This window comes from Podarcis erhardii (genome assembly GCF_964252035.2).
Source record: "Podarcis erhardii genome assembly, chromosome: 5".
Lineage (NCBI taxonomy): Eukaryota > Metazoa > Chordata > Lepidosauria > Squamata > Lacertidae > Podarcis > Podarcis erhardii.
In genome coordinates, this window is record NC_138509.1 from 22,758,012 (window position 1) to 22,776,659 (window position 18,648).

At 46.0% G+C, this 18,648-nt stretch overlaps 1 long non-coding RNA gene across 1 annotated transcript; it reads right to left on the reverse strand.

The window, feature by feature from the left end:
- Positions 1-4,539: 4,539 nt before the first annotated feature.
- LOC309341635 lies at positions 4,540-18,046 on the reverse strand. The gene is made up of 4 exons (XR_014156473.1): positions 16,720-18,046; positions 12,641-12,703; positions 8,259-8,396; positions 4,540-4,652 (listed from the first exon to the last, which is right to left on the reverse strand). It is a non-coding gene; the product is annotated as an uncharacterized lncRNA (long non-coding RNA).
- Positions 18,047-18,648: the final 602 nt, after the last annotated feature.

Genomic DNA, 18,648 nt, shown 5'->3' on the forward strand with positions numbered 1-18,648 from the left:
AACGGATGTGGCGGATGGCGTTCTGCACTGTGAAGGTTTGAAATTCTCCTGATGTAAATGCAGTCCCGTTGTCTGAGACGAGAGTGTCAGGGAGCCCGTGGGTTGCAAACAGCCTGCGTAGTACCCGGATGGCTGCGGACGTAGAAGTGGACGGTACCAGTGCGACTTCCAGCCATTTGGTGTAGGAGTCCACCACTATGAAGAATGTTTTCCCCTGAAAGGGGCCAGCGAAGTCCACATGCAGGCGTGACCATGGTGCTCGGGCGGACTCCCAGGACTGGACTGGGGCCCTTGGGGGATCTGGGCGGGATTCCTGGCAGGCCTGGCAGTGTTTGACCCAGGCCTCTATCTCTCCGTCGATCCCCGGCCACCACACATAACTCCTGGCAAGGGCCTTCATTCTTACTACCCCTGGGTGTGTCTCGTGTAGGGCTGTGAGGACCCTTTTGCGGAGGGGCTGGGGAACAACGACCCTGCTTCCCCATAACAGGCACCCCTTGTGGGCTGACAGTTCATGTTTGCGGGTTGTGTAGCCGGCGAATTCTGGCCCGGGGCTGCGGCTGGGCCATCCCCTCCACACCCAGTCCAGGACCCGGGAGATGACCCTATCTTTCTTGGAATGGTGTGCAACTTCTTGTGCCTGAATGGGGCGGTCAGGAAGCAGCTCCAGGCTCATAACCTCTTGTGCAGGTGCTGGGTCGGGGCCTGTTTCCGGTAGTGGTAGCCTGCTGAGGGCGTCTGCATGGCCCATCGCCTTTCCAGGGCGGTGAATCAGTGCATACTGGTAGCTGGCAAGGAAAATTGACCACCTGAGGACGCGAGGAGACAGCACTTGGGGGGTCTGCTTTTCGGGGGCAAACAAGCCAAGCAACGGCTTGTGGTCAGTCACCACGGTGAAGGGCCGCCCGTACAAGAAATCATGGAATTTTTTTACTCCCTTCACGATTGCCAGACCCTCCTTGTCGATTTGCGAGTAGTTCCGCTCGGTTTCGTTGAGTGTCTGGGAAAAGTATGCTACCGGTACCTCTCTTCCATCCGGGAGTTGGTGTCCCAGGACAGCGCCGATGCCATAGGGCGAGGCGTCGCATGCTAGCACCACCGGCAGCCTCTCGTCGAAGTGTGCCAAGACCGAGTTTGAGACAAGCAAGTCCTTGACTGCCTGGAATGCGGCCTCCTGGCGCTGGCCCCACACCCAAGAGGCCCGCTTGTCCAGGAGTCTGTGTAGGGGCTCCGCTACCGCCGCCTTGTGGGGAAGGAAGGAATGGTAAAAGTTCAATAATCCCAAGAAGGCCTGAAGTTCAGTCTTGTTCTTGGGCGCTGGGGCATCACAAATGGCCCGTACCTTGTCCCCAGTCGGGTGAACCCCTTCTGCATCCACCATAAATCCCAGAAAGTCCACTTGAGGCACTCCTAGTAGACATTTTTCCCGCTTCACCTTGAGACCCGCCATCTGGAAACGGTGCAGAACAGTGCGGAGGCGGTCCTCAAACTCCTCTGGTGTGGGCCCGGCAATCAACACATCATCGAAGAAGGGGGTGACACCAGGAATCCCTTTCAGGAGAGAGTCCATTAGATTCTGGAATATGCCTGGTGCCACGCTGACCCCGAATTGCAGCCGCTTTACCCTGAACGCTCCTCTGTGCGTCACAATCGTCTGTGCCTCTGCTGTGGCCTCATCTACTGGCAGCTGTTGATATGCTTGGGCCAAGTCCAGCTTGCCAAAAATTTTCGACCCAGCCAGGGTGGCAAGGACATGGCTGACCACTGGCACTGGGTATGCATGGGCCATGAGGGCCTTGTTTATGGTACATTTGTAGTCTGCGCAGATGCGGACCGAACCATTAGGCTTGACGGGTGTGACGATTGGGGTTTCCCAGGGGGCATTAGGCACCGGCTCCAGCACTCCTTGCTCCACGAGTCGGTCCAATTCCTCGTCTATACGGGGTTTCAGGGCGAATGGGACCCGGCGGGCCTTGAGCCTGACTGGTCGTACTGCGGGGTCAAGCTGTAGAGCAATGGGGGGGCCCGTATACTGTCCCAATTTCCCATCGAAAACCCCCGGAAACTCCTTGCATATGGCGTCCACGTCCACTTGTAAGCTCATGTGGTTCACCCCGGTGATGGCTAGTCCCAGTGGTCCAAACCATGCCAACCCCAGTAAGCTAATGTAGGGGCCCTTGACCACAAGCAAGTCCAGTTGCCGCGTCCGCCCTCGGTATTGCACCCTGAAGGTCCCCACTCCCATTGTGGGGACCTTACGTTTCTGGAAGTCCCGGAGGGTGAATGGGGCCGGCCTGAGTTTGGGACCCCCAGTAGGACACAGTTTCCTTAAGGTCCTTGCCGAGATTATGGATAGAGTTGAACCCGTGTCAAGCTCCATGCGGCATGGGGCCCCCTCTATCTGTACCTCTACATAAATTTTCTCTACGTTGGGGTGGGGCAACTGGTATACCTGGAAGTCTGTGAGCTCCGTCGAGTTGCCTTGGTGCGTTGGGCCCCGGGACCTGGGGCTCTTGGATTGGTCATCTGATGCCTGGCTTCGGGTGGGCCGAGCCCGACACACCCGGGCGATGTGTCCCAATTTTCTGCACTGCCTGCACTCTGCGTTGCGGAAACGGCAGGTCCTCCTCTCGTGACTTTCTCCACAGCTTGCGCAGTTCCCTCCTTCTCGTCGAGGCAGCTGTGGTATGTGGGCTGCTTGAGTGCGCTGCTGTACTCGGTGCACCTCCTCCCTGTCGGATCCCGAGTCGTTGGTGAGGTCTTCGTGGTGGACCCTCGGTTGGGACGGCTGGCTCAGCCGTGCCTCTTGCGTCGACCTCTCAGCAGCTTCCGTTGCCAGGGCCTCCTCCAGAGCGACCTGGAACGTTAGGTTCTTCTTAGCGTAGAGGCGTCGTTGCAGCTTCTCATCCTTCAGGCCACCGACGAGGCGGTCACGAAGCATGTTCTCCAGCTCTGAGAAGTTGCAGAACCGGGCAGCTTGGCGGAGAGAGGTCACAAACCCAGTTATGGTTTCCCCAGGGGCTTGCTGCTTTGCGTAGAAGGCATTTCGACGAGCCACCACTGAGGGCTGTGGCGAAAAGTGCCCCTTCAGCTGTTCCATTATTGTTTTGTATGGAACAGTAGCGACGTCTTCAGGCGCAAGGAGAGCCCGGGCGATTTCAAATGTCTCCTCTCCGCAGACGCTGAAGAATATTGCCCTCTTCTTGGCGTCTTCTTCATCGGTGACCCCTTTGGCTTCTAGGAGGAAGGTGAAACGGGAGGCGTACGCTTCCCAGTCTCCAGATGCTGGGTTGAATGGCGAGAAGCTGCTGTCGGTTGCCATTCTGAGTTCCTTGGGTCCCGGAGCTGAAGCCTGGATACACGGTGCGAGGCAGCGGTGCGGCAGGTGGCGGTGCTGCGGTGCTGTGTGTGGCAGTCAGCTCAGCGGGATCCCATCCTCGTCGCCAGTGAAATATACTCAGAGTCGCAAAGTGATTTCATGCTCTTTATTCAGCTCATAGTGGTGAGGAGGAATGAATGAATGTCCCCTCAAAGTATCTGCTTTATATACATTATTTACACAATGGGCTGCACATGATTGGCTAATTCCAGGATTCTACTGTAGGCCAATCAGGTTGTGGATTCACTTCTATCTGGAGCATGGTTGGGTGGTTCCTGCTAACCAATCATACTGCTGCATTGTTCTAGGACCAATCAGACTGCTGCATTCTGAATCCTATTGTTCTAGGACCAATCAGACTGCTGCCTTTTGGAGCCTATTGTTCTAGGACCAATCAGACTGCTGCAGTTTGGATCCTATTCAACTCAGTACATAACAGTTTTATAGAAAGGGTAAGTTTACGCTCAATATATTTCCCACTGCAGAAAGCAACTGATTTATCATATAGAATGAAGCACCCTCGTGATACCATCTGCTTGAGGTTGTAGAGTAATTGTTTTTGAATGTGTCTGAGTTGTGCAGTTTTGTGAATAGTGTGTTTGCTGTTTGTAAATTACAGGTCACCTTGAAGAGCAATTGCTTAGCTGTAGCAGCTTTGCAACCTCAGTTACAGGCTAGAAATTTAGGCCTAGACTATCGATACTATTAAGTGATGCCCTAGGCATCCCTTCTTTATCTCTCAAATGAGGGTGCGGAGTCTGCCTGCTTCCAAATCTTTGTTACATTCGGTGTACATAGTAAACCTGGATAACTAGTCCTGTAAACTGCCAGTTGCATGCCAACTCTCAAATGCAGTCAAATGTGAGGTACCAGTGGTTTTTAAACCTTTCCCTTTGCAACCTGAAGCATATCACTGGAGAATATTTGACCTGAACATCTGCAAAGGAGAAGAATTTTAGAAGCAAATTGTCTCTTTCATCTCTGCTAAGTACCAATCCTTTATTTCTTGTTCAATCAAAACACCTTCCAGCATTATAATTGGCCTTGTGACCTTTTAGTCCTTCTTTTAAGAATACATTCTCTTCCTCTCTGGTGATAAACAGATTATCAGAGGGTTAAAAGCAAAACAGGCAGTGACTCTGAAATAAATGCACTATAGGAGGGGAAGCATGGGAGACTTTAATTGGATAGCAAGTGAACAGAAATATGGAGCCTGAGCTGGATATTTTTGCTCAGGGTATTTTGGATGAAAGCCTTTGCCAAACGCATGAATCTGTGGGAAAAAGAGAGAGAGCTTATTTCTCCCATCTCCTGTCTTTGATGCCCCCTATCATTAGTTCCTTAAGGAACCAAGGCAGGTGGGCCTGACACAGTTTGAACTGAACTGATTATGCTGAAGTAATTGCGCTTGGATTTTGTGTAATGCAATTAGCATCTGCTTAAAGATTTTCTCTCTCCTCGCTGCATCCCGAGGAGGGTCCAAAATGGCAACTGCAGAAACACTCCCCGCTCCAGAGAAGTCATCCTAATTGTAACAACTGTTTTGGAACAGAGCTCCCGTTGCTTTTCTTAAGCGTTTTAAGAACACCTGAAGGCACCTAGCTGACTCAAATGTTACCTTTGAAGCCTAAGAACGGCTTCCTTGTGGTCCCGTTCCTCATCCAAAATGCATGCTTGCAAGTGATGGGGACACGGTCCAAAATGAACAAGATCAGAGACTGGATCTCATTGACCTGTCACTAATCTATTTAGAATTGGATGTAGGTATAACCAGTGCTTTTTTCTGGGGGTACGCAGGGGTACGCATACCCCTAAACATTTTGTGAATCTCTGTACTTTTGTCCATTTACTGTATTTCTTTTCCTCGATTTGAACTATAAAATGGTGGTTTTCTTGAGTCAAAATGAGAGTACCCCTAAACATTTTTTTAAAGAAAAATGCACTGGGTATAACACAAAAGGGGGGGTACATATATTGATGGCGTGTGTGATCCACGCCCTGCAAAAATGTTGAAGATAGTCTTAAATTCTTGCTTAATAACATTCACCATGTGTGGCCCTTGGTGAGTTGCTATCTTTCTGTGGCAGTGTTCCCGTCTAGAAAATGGGAAGCATTTGACAACATTCAGAGAAGGTTATAATGTGGTCTTAGTGTGCTAGTGCTAGTGCCCTAGTGCCCTCCCCTCCACCATATACAGTGCCTGCCCTCAACAGGAGCCATGGCTGGCTCACCCATGAGGCAAGGGGAAGTGACTGCTTTGAGTGGCAGGGTCCACAAGGGCAGCAGATTTGGCCTTCACAGAAACCATTGCCTGCTGCCCCCACTGCTGCCACAATGGCAGTGATGGCTGTGGCACACTCCTTGGAGGCTGGGCCTGCTGCCTTCTTGGTGGCAACCCCCAATGCTTCTTCTATGGTGGCCTCTCGGTGAAGAGAAGGTCTGCTGGTCTTCTCCCACCCCTTGGGGGGGGGAATGATGGGGTCTCCTGAGCTCTGGACCTGCCTGGTGTGATTCAGTGTGGGGCCCCTTTCACACACACACACACACACACACACACACACACACACACACACATTTGATTCTCACTTCAACCACCATCATCAATTCATCAATATACCACCCTTTATCCAGAGATTTCAGGGTGGTTCACAAGATAAAAATGCAGGATAAAAGCACAAAATTGAAAGTTAAAACAAAAACAAAGCAAAACAATAACCACCCCCCAGTTTGTAAACGCTTATGCCACAAACAAATTGTGAACCCGATTTGCTGGGTTTTGCCATAGTGCAGACTTAACACGGCTACACCTCTGAAAGCTATACAACTAGAAAGCTATACAACTCCCATCAGTTGTATATACAACTCCCATCAGCCCTCAGCCAGCATAGCCAACAGTCATGGATGATGGGAGTTGTAGCCCAGCAACACTTAGAAAGGCACACAGGCTCCCTCATCCTTGATAGACAGTTTGGCCCAGGCAGCATGGTAAAGCAGGTCAAAGCCCAGTCAGATAAGGTGGATTGAATTTCCCGCTCATTCCCTTTTGCTCCCGCCCCTTGTTCCTGATGTAGATATTTATTCCCGGTAGATCTCTGCTCACCCCTTTATCTGTAGCAGGGATGCCATTGGGTGGTTTGCCTCAGGTGGCAGAATGTCTTGGGCCAGCCCTGTCACAAGCACATGCAACAGCACCAAGTACCACGTTGTGGGCTCTCCCTGCCTCAAAAACAAACAAGACACAAACACACACACACAAAAGGAACCTCCTAAAATGAAGCTAACATGAAACAGGCTTCCATGTGATCAGGTAGTAATGCACTAGGGGCTCACACTGCTTCTTCATGATATTGCACTGCTGTCTGTGATGATGGAGGAGACAAGGAAGTTTTCCTGCTGGTAGCTGTAAAGTTAACAGGTGAGATACTGAAAAAATAAAACATGATTTGGAAAATGGTTCACTGCCACTCATCTGACCACTGGTAGGAATAGTGTGACAACACCTGATTGTTGAGATTGTCAAAAGCCATGTCGCTATAATTTTTACTTATCCCTCCCCTCCTTATAAATTGTTATATGCAGGGTCCATCCACACCAGCCCATCACTGCAATATATCAGTGATATAGAAAAATAGGGGTGGTTGGTTTTGCTACCCAAGGGTCTGAGTCCCCTAAGTTCATGATCGGTCAGAGATGGATGGACGGAGGCAGTGAAAGAAGGCAGATCTTTATTTTTCTGTTGCAATAGAGTTCCCCCACAAGAGAGACCCAGAACCAAGTAAAAGCATCTCTTTTAAGGGTTTGCATTTTGGTGTGGAGAAGAAAGACACCCTCTCTACAAACAGTCGGAAATTGCGCCACATATAAGGTGGGGTTACTGTGGCTCAGGCAGGCCAAGGTGTGATAGTCCTGAGGATTTAGCAAGTTTCACATCGTTCCAGACACAGTTTACACAGAACATTAGCATTTGATGAGACAATCAGGATGTCCATCAGACATCCCTCAGTGCAGAGCATCTGGGCAAACAATGACAATTAATGCAAAGGAAGTTCAAATATATAGGAGAGGAATCCCTTCAGGAACTTCCCTGACTGCTGACTTCCTGCGTGTTCTCAAGCGAGGGGGATTAAGGAGGCAGAGGAAATATTTAGAGTCTTTAGGAGACCCAAGATGGCTTTTGGATTGCTTTCCTGTACTATTTTAGACACATGGTTTATATACTTATGGATGTGCGTTTACCTTGTGCAATTATCAACATTTACTCTATATTTGAGACCTTAGAATTCCTATAACTTCAGGGAAGCAAGAGGATCTCTGTTGGCTCAAAGAGATAAATAAAGGCCAGTTTGAGGCTCTTTCCATTTCCCAAGGAAAGTGAAGGAAATGTTTTGGCTGATTAGTGATTCCTTTCAGTCAAATGCATTTCAGTGTGCGGCTTGAAGTCAAGGTATGGCAGCTTCGGATGAAAGCATCTCTCCTAATCAGCATGGACACCTCTCTTATTCTTTTCATGTCCTTGTTCTTGATATCGTCTTACCAGTTTCCAAATAACCTTCCCACTTCACAGGCTCCCTGCAGGGGATCCCGACTGTTTTGTCTCCTGTCACTTTCAATCACTAGTTTTTGAGAAAGCTTGGATCCTTGATACTCTTGGAGAATCCCTCTGTTTGTTTGACCTAAAGTTCCACCACAAAGCGCCAACAAACTGATTACACATCTTAATTGATCCAGGCGACAAGCCTGTGTTCACTTACCTAGGAAGAAATCCAATTGAACTCAGTGGGGCTTAATTCTAAATGGACATGTCTAGGATTGCAGGATGAAATAAACCCCAACAACCCCCAAAACATTTGGAAAACTGAATCCTCCTAGGAAGTCCTACCTGCGTGGCTGAATGAGTATCCTTGAATCCTGTTGGCAAAGTACATTAGGATCCTACAGGATTCCCCTTTCTGTTTTCTGTAGCTTCAGCTTACTTCGTTTGCCTTTCTTTTACTGAATCTCGTGCACATCTGTATTTCTGCACACATTGGATTACGCAGCAGTGGGGGGGATGGAAGAAGCAAATATTAACATATATTAACAATATTAACATTTCCCCTTTGAAATTTTCCACATAAAATTCAGAGTTGAATTTTGAAAGGTAATGTTTTCATTTAAAATTTAGTATTCGGGGCACATGGGTGTGAGATTTTGACCAGCTTCGGCCCATCTGAAGCTGAAGCTGATACAGGCTCATCTTATCTTGAGTCCAAGCAGAGTGTCGTCACACAGCAGAAGGATAAGCAGTATGTGCTACATTCTTTATTTTATTTACACTCTATGCTGAGAGAATACAAACATGCATCTTGCCTCTGTGAGAGCAGAGAAGCAACACCTCTCGGAAACAAAGAACACCGAGAGAACAGTGAAAAACAGGAAACCAGTGAACGTCACATCCAACATGGACCACTTAGAGAGAGAGCTTCTATCGCCTTTGATCAAAACAATCCCCTTTCCCTTATCAGACTACCGTCTATGCGCTGACAATGCTGGAGGTTTGGCGGATGGGACAAAGGTAAGGGTCTTCTCTGTGATCCCATTTAAATAGTGGCACTCTTTATCCCATCACAGCAGATGTTTCTGCTTAGGGAGGCTTTACCAGTGCCAATGTTTTGTCCAATGCCTTTGCTTTATCTACTGCACCTATGACTGTTTTTATTAGAGACAGTGTTGTTCAGTGGTTAGTGTGCCAGGCTAGACCCTGGAAGACCAGGGTTCAAATCCCCACTCAGCTATGATGCTCACTGCCTCTCAGCCTAACCTACTTCACAGGGTTGTTGTTGGGGATTAAATGAGGAGACATAGAAGGGTGTATGCCCCCTTGAGATCCTTGGAGAAAAATGTGTGTGAGATGCAATAAATAATAATTAAAACAAAGATTATTTTGCTTTTGTTATATTATTATTATATTATTTGTGGAATATTTTGTTTAAATTATTTTTAATGGTGTGTAAGCTCTAGAAGTGTGTGACATACATCTTCATATAAATAAAAACCAGTTTGCATACCCATTGCCATATACTGTCAAATGTGGCAAAGGTCTTTATACCATTGCATGCAATCAATCATCAAATATTGAAATCAAATACAGTTGGGTGTCAAATGCCAGTTTCCAGTATTGAATGAATATTCTGTGAATATGCAGAGAATATCTGGTGAACGTTTGAATTTGATCATGAATCCTGCATTTCGGATTTTCATCTCAGCAATAGAACTTAACAGCTTTGGATCAGGCCATTTATTACAATCTATAAATAGGGCCTTTTGCATATTTCATGCAGCTTAATTACATTGCAGCACCTTGAGGTTTTGACTCCACCTATAGCTTTTAATTTGAGGTGGCACATATCTCATAAGGATTTAAAGGTGACCATGAAGACACAGCAACTGTCACTTTAAAAATCCATTTCATTTTGTATTTTAGGGGAGACTTTTCATTACATCGAAAGGGCTAGCAGCTTGTCCATGTGACCCTCTCATAGCAGAGGTTCCATGTTGTCTGCCTGAGATGTATTAGATAGTTAACAGTAAAGGTCACTCAGCACTTATTAACATTAGAATCTCATTTAGGTTCCTTGGACCCTACGGGCATTTTAAGTATTCACAATGCAGTGGCCTCATACTACAATGGCGAGTGCCTTTAGAAACTGGCGGTATTGCATTGCTCTCTCTGAAAGATCATAATAGCTCGGAAAGGTTGCACACTCTTCATCGTGCATGTAGATCAACTCTGGTGCTATTGGCACTGATGTTAAGTTTTATCCATATTTCTTCTCCTACTAAATTATCTGGGCTGTCCAGTGAGCTGGGGGAAGATGTGGCATATGCTGTTCTGTATAGAAATGTTGGTTTAACTCTTGTCCAATATACATTCATTTTTGTCAAGTGTTTGGCCTGTTAAAGATGAAGGTTAAATTCAAACTGATGGCTAATTGCCATATCCATGCCCCCTCATTTGATGACTTGCATATAGTATCTCAGAAAGAATGTCATATCATGACAAACACAATGGCAAGTCAAATCACTTGGATTGTATTTAGCTATTGTATTTACAGTGAGACACCAAGCCCACCTAATGATGGAACGAAATAGGATTATTTAATAGCTACTCAGTAAGAGAGAGGGGGGGAGGGAGGGAGGGAGGGAGAGAGATAGAGATAGAGATCAACTATAAGTTAACGGCCGCCAAGTTCAAAACATTCATCTGCTTTGTCTGTGACTATGGACTACTCTGTACATTCCTCTTCAAATCCATCAGAAACCACCAAACCAAACTACAACTTCCAGGAGGCAATACAACAATCTGTGCACATGACACCATTGATATGCATGCCCTAAACTAGTGAGCCAGGAGAGAATGATCAGAATACAAATATTTTCCAAACACTCACTAAGAAAAGGTAAAGATAAAGGACCCCTGGATGGTTAAGTCCAGTCAAAGGTGACTATGGGATATGGCACTCATCCCGCTGAGGGGGCTGGCGTTTGTCCACAGACAGCTTTCCGGGTCATGTGGCCAGTATGACTTAACTGCTTCTGGCGCAATGGAATACCATGACGGAAGCCAGAGCAGATTCAAACCACCGACCTTCTGATCGACAAGCCCAAGCGGCTCAGTGGTTTGGATCACAGTGCCACCCGTGTTGAGATGGACACCACAACCCCATAGTCACCTTTGACTGGACTTAACCATCCAGTGGTCCTTTACCTTTTTACTCACTAAGAAAGTACCCCTTTAGCCCTCTTGCAGCTGCATGCAAACCAGTTTTCAGAGCTTGCGTGGCTGGTGGCTACTTCTGAACAGTGTGAACGAGATTCATCTTAAGAGTCTCTTCCACTGAACTGGCATCCTGCCAGGAGGGCGTGGGGAACACCAATTCTGCAAGAAAGAGCCATGCAGGTATCCCCACTCCTGGAGTAGAACAATTCAGACTCACACTCCAGCCATGCATCATCTACTCATGAAAGAGTAGCCTCCAGGTATATCTAAAGGATACCTTGGCATGGAAAGAATCTACGTTGGAAGGAGATATGAGGATTTACTTGCTGGACAGGAAGGGTGGGTGATTACTTCTTGACCCTCAAATGAATTTAGGGAGTCCAAATATGGAGGGTGAATGCTTTAGGAGGGAGGTGTATTGCCAATAAAAGAGTTAGAAGAGTATATCAATGGGACCTGTATGGGTTTTGATGGTTTTCATTTCTTTGGGGGGTGGAGAATGGAGGGGAGTTTAACATCCTTTGGTTCTTGTTCTGTCACAATTTGTGGTTGTGGTTGTTTTTGCCAGTGTACTGGAAGAAGCAAAGATCACCAGTGTCGAAGCAATGATTTTTCAACATCAACTTCATTGGACTGGTCATGTTGTGCGGGTGCCTGATTATCATCTTCCAAAGCAACTACTCTATTCTGAATGTAAAAATGGAAAGCGTAATGCTGGTGGTCAACAAAAGAGGTTTAAAGACTCTCTCATAGCAAATCGTTAAAAAGTAGTATAAACAACAACAACAATCAGGAACACTGGCCTGCAAGCGCTCCAATTGGAGAAGAGCCTTTACCAAAGGTGTCATGGACTTTGAAGACACTCAAAGTCAGGACGAAAGGGAGAAACGTGCTAAGAGGAAGGCATGCTTGGCAAACCCTCACCATGATCAACTCCTGCCCGGAAACCTATGTCCCCACTGTGGAATGACATGTTGATCCAGAATTGGCCTCCATAGTCACTTACAGACCCACTGTTAAAACCGTGTTTATGGAAGACAATCTTACTCAGCTACAAGTGATTGCCAAAGAAGAAGAAGAAAAATCTTTGTATTATTTATTTGTATGTACAGCACTTCATTTTTTATGCCAGCTGCCTTGAGCCTTTGAAATAGGAAAGGATTTTTTAAAAATCTATATAAATAATGAAATCTCCCATGTTTGGGTTTTGAAATATTGGCAGATCTCAAGACTCCTTGATTACAGCATGCGTTTACACTTCTTTCTTCAATTCAGCTATCTCTCTTGTTACCTGGCTTCCCCCCCCCCCTTTTTCCCCCACCTTCTCTCTTTTGCTTCCCTGTCTGGTATCCAGCCAAAAATGACTCAGCAGTATCATCACTTCCTGAAGAGCAAGGAAGAGAAAGTCTATATTTGCTGAATAACGCAGATATCGGACTGTTTTCAGGGTTCTTGTCATACATCAGTGAAGGACTATAAAGGGAGACCAGAAAGTGACAAACCTTGTCTTTTGAACCTTTGTGAGTTTGAACGTTTGTTAGCAACTCGGTGAGATTTTGCTTTCTCTTTGTGCCAAAAATAAAGCAGAACAACAGGAAAGAAAAATGTAACATATTGTAATATGTTTTCAAGCTCAGAGAGGGGAGAAAAAAAGGTCCTTCATTTTGTAATGTCAGGCTGAATGACATACCCACTTCTGTTTCATGGAACATATTGGTAACAACCCTCTTTCTATACCAAGAATCACTTCCAAGGTCTCACGACCACCCATGCCCCAGTTACGGTATATGTTGTTCAAAGTTCTACTTTGTTCAGTAAAATACAATAGTTTGGATATAAAACTCAAAAGGTGCCTCTGTTCTTTTTGTTAAAGATATCATAGACTCTTGGAAATAATAAGCTCCACAGCTCATCAAGCACAAGAATGCTGATGCTACATCATTGTAGGCAGTGCTTTTTTTCTTTAAAAATGTTTAGGGGTACTGTCAGGGAACTGCCATCGGAGAGACAGGTGGTGGACAGGCTCCAGGAGAATAGGAGAGAATCTGCAGCAGAAGAGGGAACCAGCAGGGGGAGTGCAGGAGTCACAGCGGAGGGGAGGCTCTGGGATGCTTCCAGTGAGAGTAGTGGAGAGGTAACGGGACCCCCGTTGGGAACTCCCACCCTTCGCCGGAAACTGTCACGCAGAGAGTCACGAAGGCGCATGTCCGTCAAACAGCTTTTATGTTGGCGTAAATTCCGTAGACGCCCACTGTCAGATTCTACCAGCGACTGACGGAGTCATGCTTTGGGGGCTCCGTTAGTGCGTCGGTTTGGATGACCAGCCAAACCCCAGAGGGATCAAGCTTTTACGCACAAGCAGCTCATTATCCCATCACAGGTACTCTCATTTTGACTCAAGAAAATTACCATTTTATAGTTCAGATCGGGGAACATAAATACAGTAAATGGACAAAAGTACAAAGATTCACAAAATCTTTCAGGGTATGCGTACCCCTGCGTACTCCCAGAAAAAAACACTGATTGTAGGTGCCAATAAGGGGGTCAGGGAAGATTCAAACAGCCACCAGATAAATGGGAACAGAAGGAGTGATGGTGCTGTTAGCTATCATAACATAGAATAATAGAATCTTAGAGTTGGAAGGGACCAAGGATCATCTAGTCCATATTTTAAGGTTCTTCAAATGAATATTCTAAAATGTAAAATAGAAAAACTTAATAAAAATTATACAAAAAGAAAGGTTCCCCCCCCCCCAAAAAAATGCTTAGCTAGAATCTCCTTTCTTGTAACTTGAAGCCATTGCCTTGAGTCCCTTTCTCAAAATTCCTGTGCCATCTCTTTCTCTCCCTCTATAAATGCCACTTCCCAACATTTCACCCCATATTCCCTGTGTCCATCACATTCAATCAATCCTGATAGAAACTGTGTCAGAGTTATGGCAGTGGAGGCTGATTCAGCTCTCAATAAATCCTGTTGAGTTCTATGGAAGAATAGGTTGAAAGCTTGAGCAAAGTTAAAAGGATGAAGGGATTCGCTTCTCAGTCCAGACACTAGACTCACCATTAAATTCACAGGTAGAGGACCAATTTCATCGCTGCCTTAGTAGTCATCGGTAGTCATCAACTGGGTGCCTCTGCCATCAATTCAGAGTGTTGGTGCTGACCTTTAAAGACCTAAATGATCTTGGCCCTGTATACCTGAAGGAGCATCTCCACCCCCATCGCTCAGCCCAGACACTAAGGTCCACCTCCAAGGGTCTTCTGGTGGTTCCCTCACTGCAAGAAGTGAAGCTACAGGGAACCGGGCAGAGGGTCTTCCTGGTAGTGGTGCCCGCCCTATGGAACGCCTTCTTATCCGATGTCAAGGAGATAAGTAACTATACAACCTTTAGAAGATGTCTGAAGGGAGCCCTGTTCAGGGGAGTTTTTAATATGCTGGAAGCTACATAGTGTGGCTGGGGCAACCCAGCCAGATGGGCAGGGTGCAATTATTATTATTATTATTATTATTATTATTATTATTATTATTATTTACAATGAAGTGGGTCGTGTTATTGACAACCCAGCTATGGAATGTTTACCCTAGGGAGTTTCACTTCATTACCTTTTTTCAGCACTGGATGAGAACTTTTCAAAAAAATAATATCAGGTTGCAAACCATTTTAACCCCTGATGAATTTGGGGTTTTGTGGTATTTTGATTGAGGCTTTAGCAATAGAGTAGAGTCAGATGTTGATGAGCCCCATTGAGTTTGATGGGACAAAATAAAAATGTGGTAACTGGCAACACGATTAAGAGAGGACAAAACTTGCTTTGCTGTAAGAACCTGGTATTTTCTTTAGCTAATATTTATTTTAAATCAAAGAAGATATAACTGTATAACAGTATTTTATTTATGACTGAGTGAAGATGGCCTCCCATAATTCTCCAGGCCATTTGTGAGTGGGTGGCAGTGAAGAGTGTCTCAGGCAATCCAACTAAATGGGTGGGGTATAAATAATAAAATTACTACTACTACTGCTACTATTACCTAATCAAATAGTCTTCTTAGGGAGTGCAAATCTTCAGAGAATTTCTCAGAACATTTCTGTGAAATTTTGGCTCACAATGTCACATGAAACTATAAATTCATACTGGCAGATGAAGGAAGCTCTGAGTTAAGAGAGGAGAACTGGAAGGAATAGGGCACAAGGCCATCGCTAGTTGCAGAAATATTAAAATATATTGAGTTGGAATCACCCTTGTGTTTGAAACTTCCTCTTCTTGAATATGGGCATAAAAGTTGGGAGATCCCATTCTGTCAAATATTCTTGAGGGTGTGTGGCTAAGATTTTCAGTTCGTTTTTGAGAAATTTCAGCTCTTATGATTATTAAATAAACACATGGCTTTCATATTTTCAGTAATAAGCTGTGAGTCTCCTACAAAGACCCTGAGTTATGAGTGCACTGCCTTGCTCTTTTATTCCCTTTGTTTCCCTCTTTTGCTCCCCTCTTTTATTACCCCTTTCCCAGAATAGGCTAAAAGTGCCAAAGACCTACTGCTTGGCGGAAAGCTCTTTCTGGGCAACTCTGCTATAAATATAACCATGTGGCTGGGCTCTGTGATTACCGTCTTTGAAATAATGGTTTATCACTTTTGCGTTTACGATGCCACTGATCAGTTTTTTATAATCATAGGAAGGCTCTCTGGGTCTGCTTTTTGTTGCCTCATAATCGCCCGCCTTGTGCGGATGAAGCCTCCAAGCTATCAGTTTTCGCGTCTCGCTGCCCAGCCTGGTTGTGTGATGGAGATTGAACAGCCCCTGCATCTTATTTGTTTCTAATCATATTACACTTGTCTTTAGGGCCTCGGCTGCGGCACCTGTGAAGCTCTATCATCATGAAAAGCCAAAATCAGATTGTAAAAGCCTCTGCTGTTGTTGTATCTTTCGCATTAATCTGCATCCCAAAACAATTCATGCTACTAATGGAAATGTGGACGACTCAAACTGATAAGGGCCTAATCCGTGTGCTGCTCTGAATAGCTTTTATTTCCAAGAAACATGACTTGAACTCGCTCAGTTGTTCTTCCTTAGTTTGACTGAATAGGAGCCTTATGACAGGAGAGTCAGTCTCTTTGACTTTCATCTACACAAGTGGAAAATAGGCAGAATTTGGTTGAAGGCTGAGCTGCTCGTTTTTATTCCAGGTCTGCATACCCTCCAACAAAGGGATTTGGGTGGCGCTGTGGTCTAAACCACAGCCTCTTGGGCTTGCCGATCAGAAGGTCAGCGGTTCAAATCCATGCAACAGGGTGAGCTCCCATTGCTCTGTCCCAGCTCCTGCCAACCTAGCAGTTTGAAAGCACACCAGTGCAAGTAGATAAATAGGTACTGCTGCAGCAGGAAGGTAAATGGTGTTTCTGTGCACTCTGGCTCCTGTCACAGTGCTCCGTTGTGCCAGAAGCTGTTTACTCATGCTGTTCACATGATCCAGAAAGCTGTCTGTGGCCAAACACTAGCTCCCTCAGCCCAAAAGTGAGATGAGCACTGCAACCCCAAAGTTGCCTTTGACTAGACTTTACTATCCAGGGGTCCTTTACCTTTTTTCAGCATGAGGTCACAATGGCCACTCTCTCTCCGTCAAGCAGCCATGGTCCTTCAGGCAAGCAGCATTACCATGGCAGCATGAGGTCACAATGGCCAGTCTTTCTCTTTGAGCATCAGCACAAGGTCACAATGACTAGTCCCTCTCTTTGGTGCTGGCAGCATCAACATTAGCCCACAATGGCCAGTATCCTTCTCTCACTGAAATGAGCAGCAGCAGAAGCATGCTGGGACACAGCCTTCAGGGGTCGCATAACTCCATAGCCTCCAACATTTCTCAAATGAAAAGAGGGACGTCCTATGGAAAAGGAGGACATTCAGGGATCAAATCAGAAACTGGGACTCATCTTGCTTTCAGGCCAGAAACAGGACGGCTTCTGTAAATCTGGGACTGTCCCTGGAGAATAGGGACACTTGGAACGTCTGGGTCTGGTTAACCTTGTAAACTCCATGACACTTGCCAAGACAAAGGGCCAAGAACCATGGGGCAGAGGAAAGTTTGGCAGAAGGAAGATTATGACAGGAAATTCCTCCACCCCCTTTTCTGCATAACCACGATGGGGAGAAAGGGTCTGACCATGTCATGCGAGCATCTTTGTAAGTCTGTCCATTTATCCACTTGCTTCATCCTTTGGCCAGAGATTGGTGCAAGGCTGGCATAAGAGAGATGCCTGATGGCAGTTCCGCTTACACATCTGCACGCACATCTGTAGGGCTTGATCAAAGTAACTGCAAGGGCATCGCTGGGCACAGATATTTGGAAACTGCTTCCTCCTTCAAGAGAGGACACTTGCTCCTGTCTAAAAAATGGCTATTGGTTTTCAGGGGAAAGGACATATATTATAGACCCCACCCCCATCATTGTTGTTTGACACCATCATTCTCATTCAGTTATTTCTGTTTCATATACTTGCATGAAGAACCTTAACGGTACACTGCATCTTGTCCCCAGAAATAAAACTGTTATCTCCTGAAAGGTCATGTCTCTTAAGATTAATGTATCGTGCTGAAAACAAATACCACTGGCAATTATCATGTGATCAGAACCACCACCACCACCGGGCTCTATAAAAGAAAAGGTGCTGGCTTTCATTCCGCGCTACTCAAGATCACTTGCAAAGTGTCTGTTGGCACTTCCTGTTATGAATCCACCTGTCACACATCACATTTCATCAGCCGAGGTGGAAGAAAAATATAATGCAAAAAAGACCTTGGGATCTTGTGTATACATCTCATACAACAACCGCGGCTTTGGCTTGACATTTGCAGGTTGCTTTAGATGGGTAGCGGTTCCACGTTCAGTTTTATGGCATTGTTAAAATGCACCGGGAAGGTGGAGAGGGTGTGTGAGTTGGCAACAGATTGTGGGGGAAAGCGTACGGCCTCTTCAATGACACCAGCGCCTGTCTTTTATAAAAGATCCGCTTCAGGCAGGAAAAGCTCTTGTGTTGTCGCTGTCGCACATGAAGTAAGACATGGGCATCCTGGTGTCAGAGGCTGGAATGGTGGGGACAACCCACCCCCTTCTCCTGAACCTTCCCAAGAACAGGAGGGCAGTATGGATTTAGAACAGTGGTTTGCAGAAGGTCACAGTCCAGAAGCTGCAGAGGGGAGAAGTTGGGAAATATTGGAAGAGGAACAACAGGAAGAAGAAACACCAGGGGAGAGACAGCTGAGAGACCCAGTGTCTTTGGAAAGCATTGCTGATCCTCCTTCTCTCAGGACCAGACGTGCATTGAATGCAGTGGAACAGAAAGCTCAGAGACAGAAAGCTCAGATTAGCCGACACAGGGATGACGTAGAATAGGAGAGATGGAGGGGGTGGGACTCTAATCGGAGCAATGCCATTATCTAAGAGAGACTGCATTCCTTCATCTCTCTCTATGAATATACTGAATAAATGGCTTGGGAAGGACTATTATTGT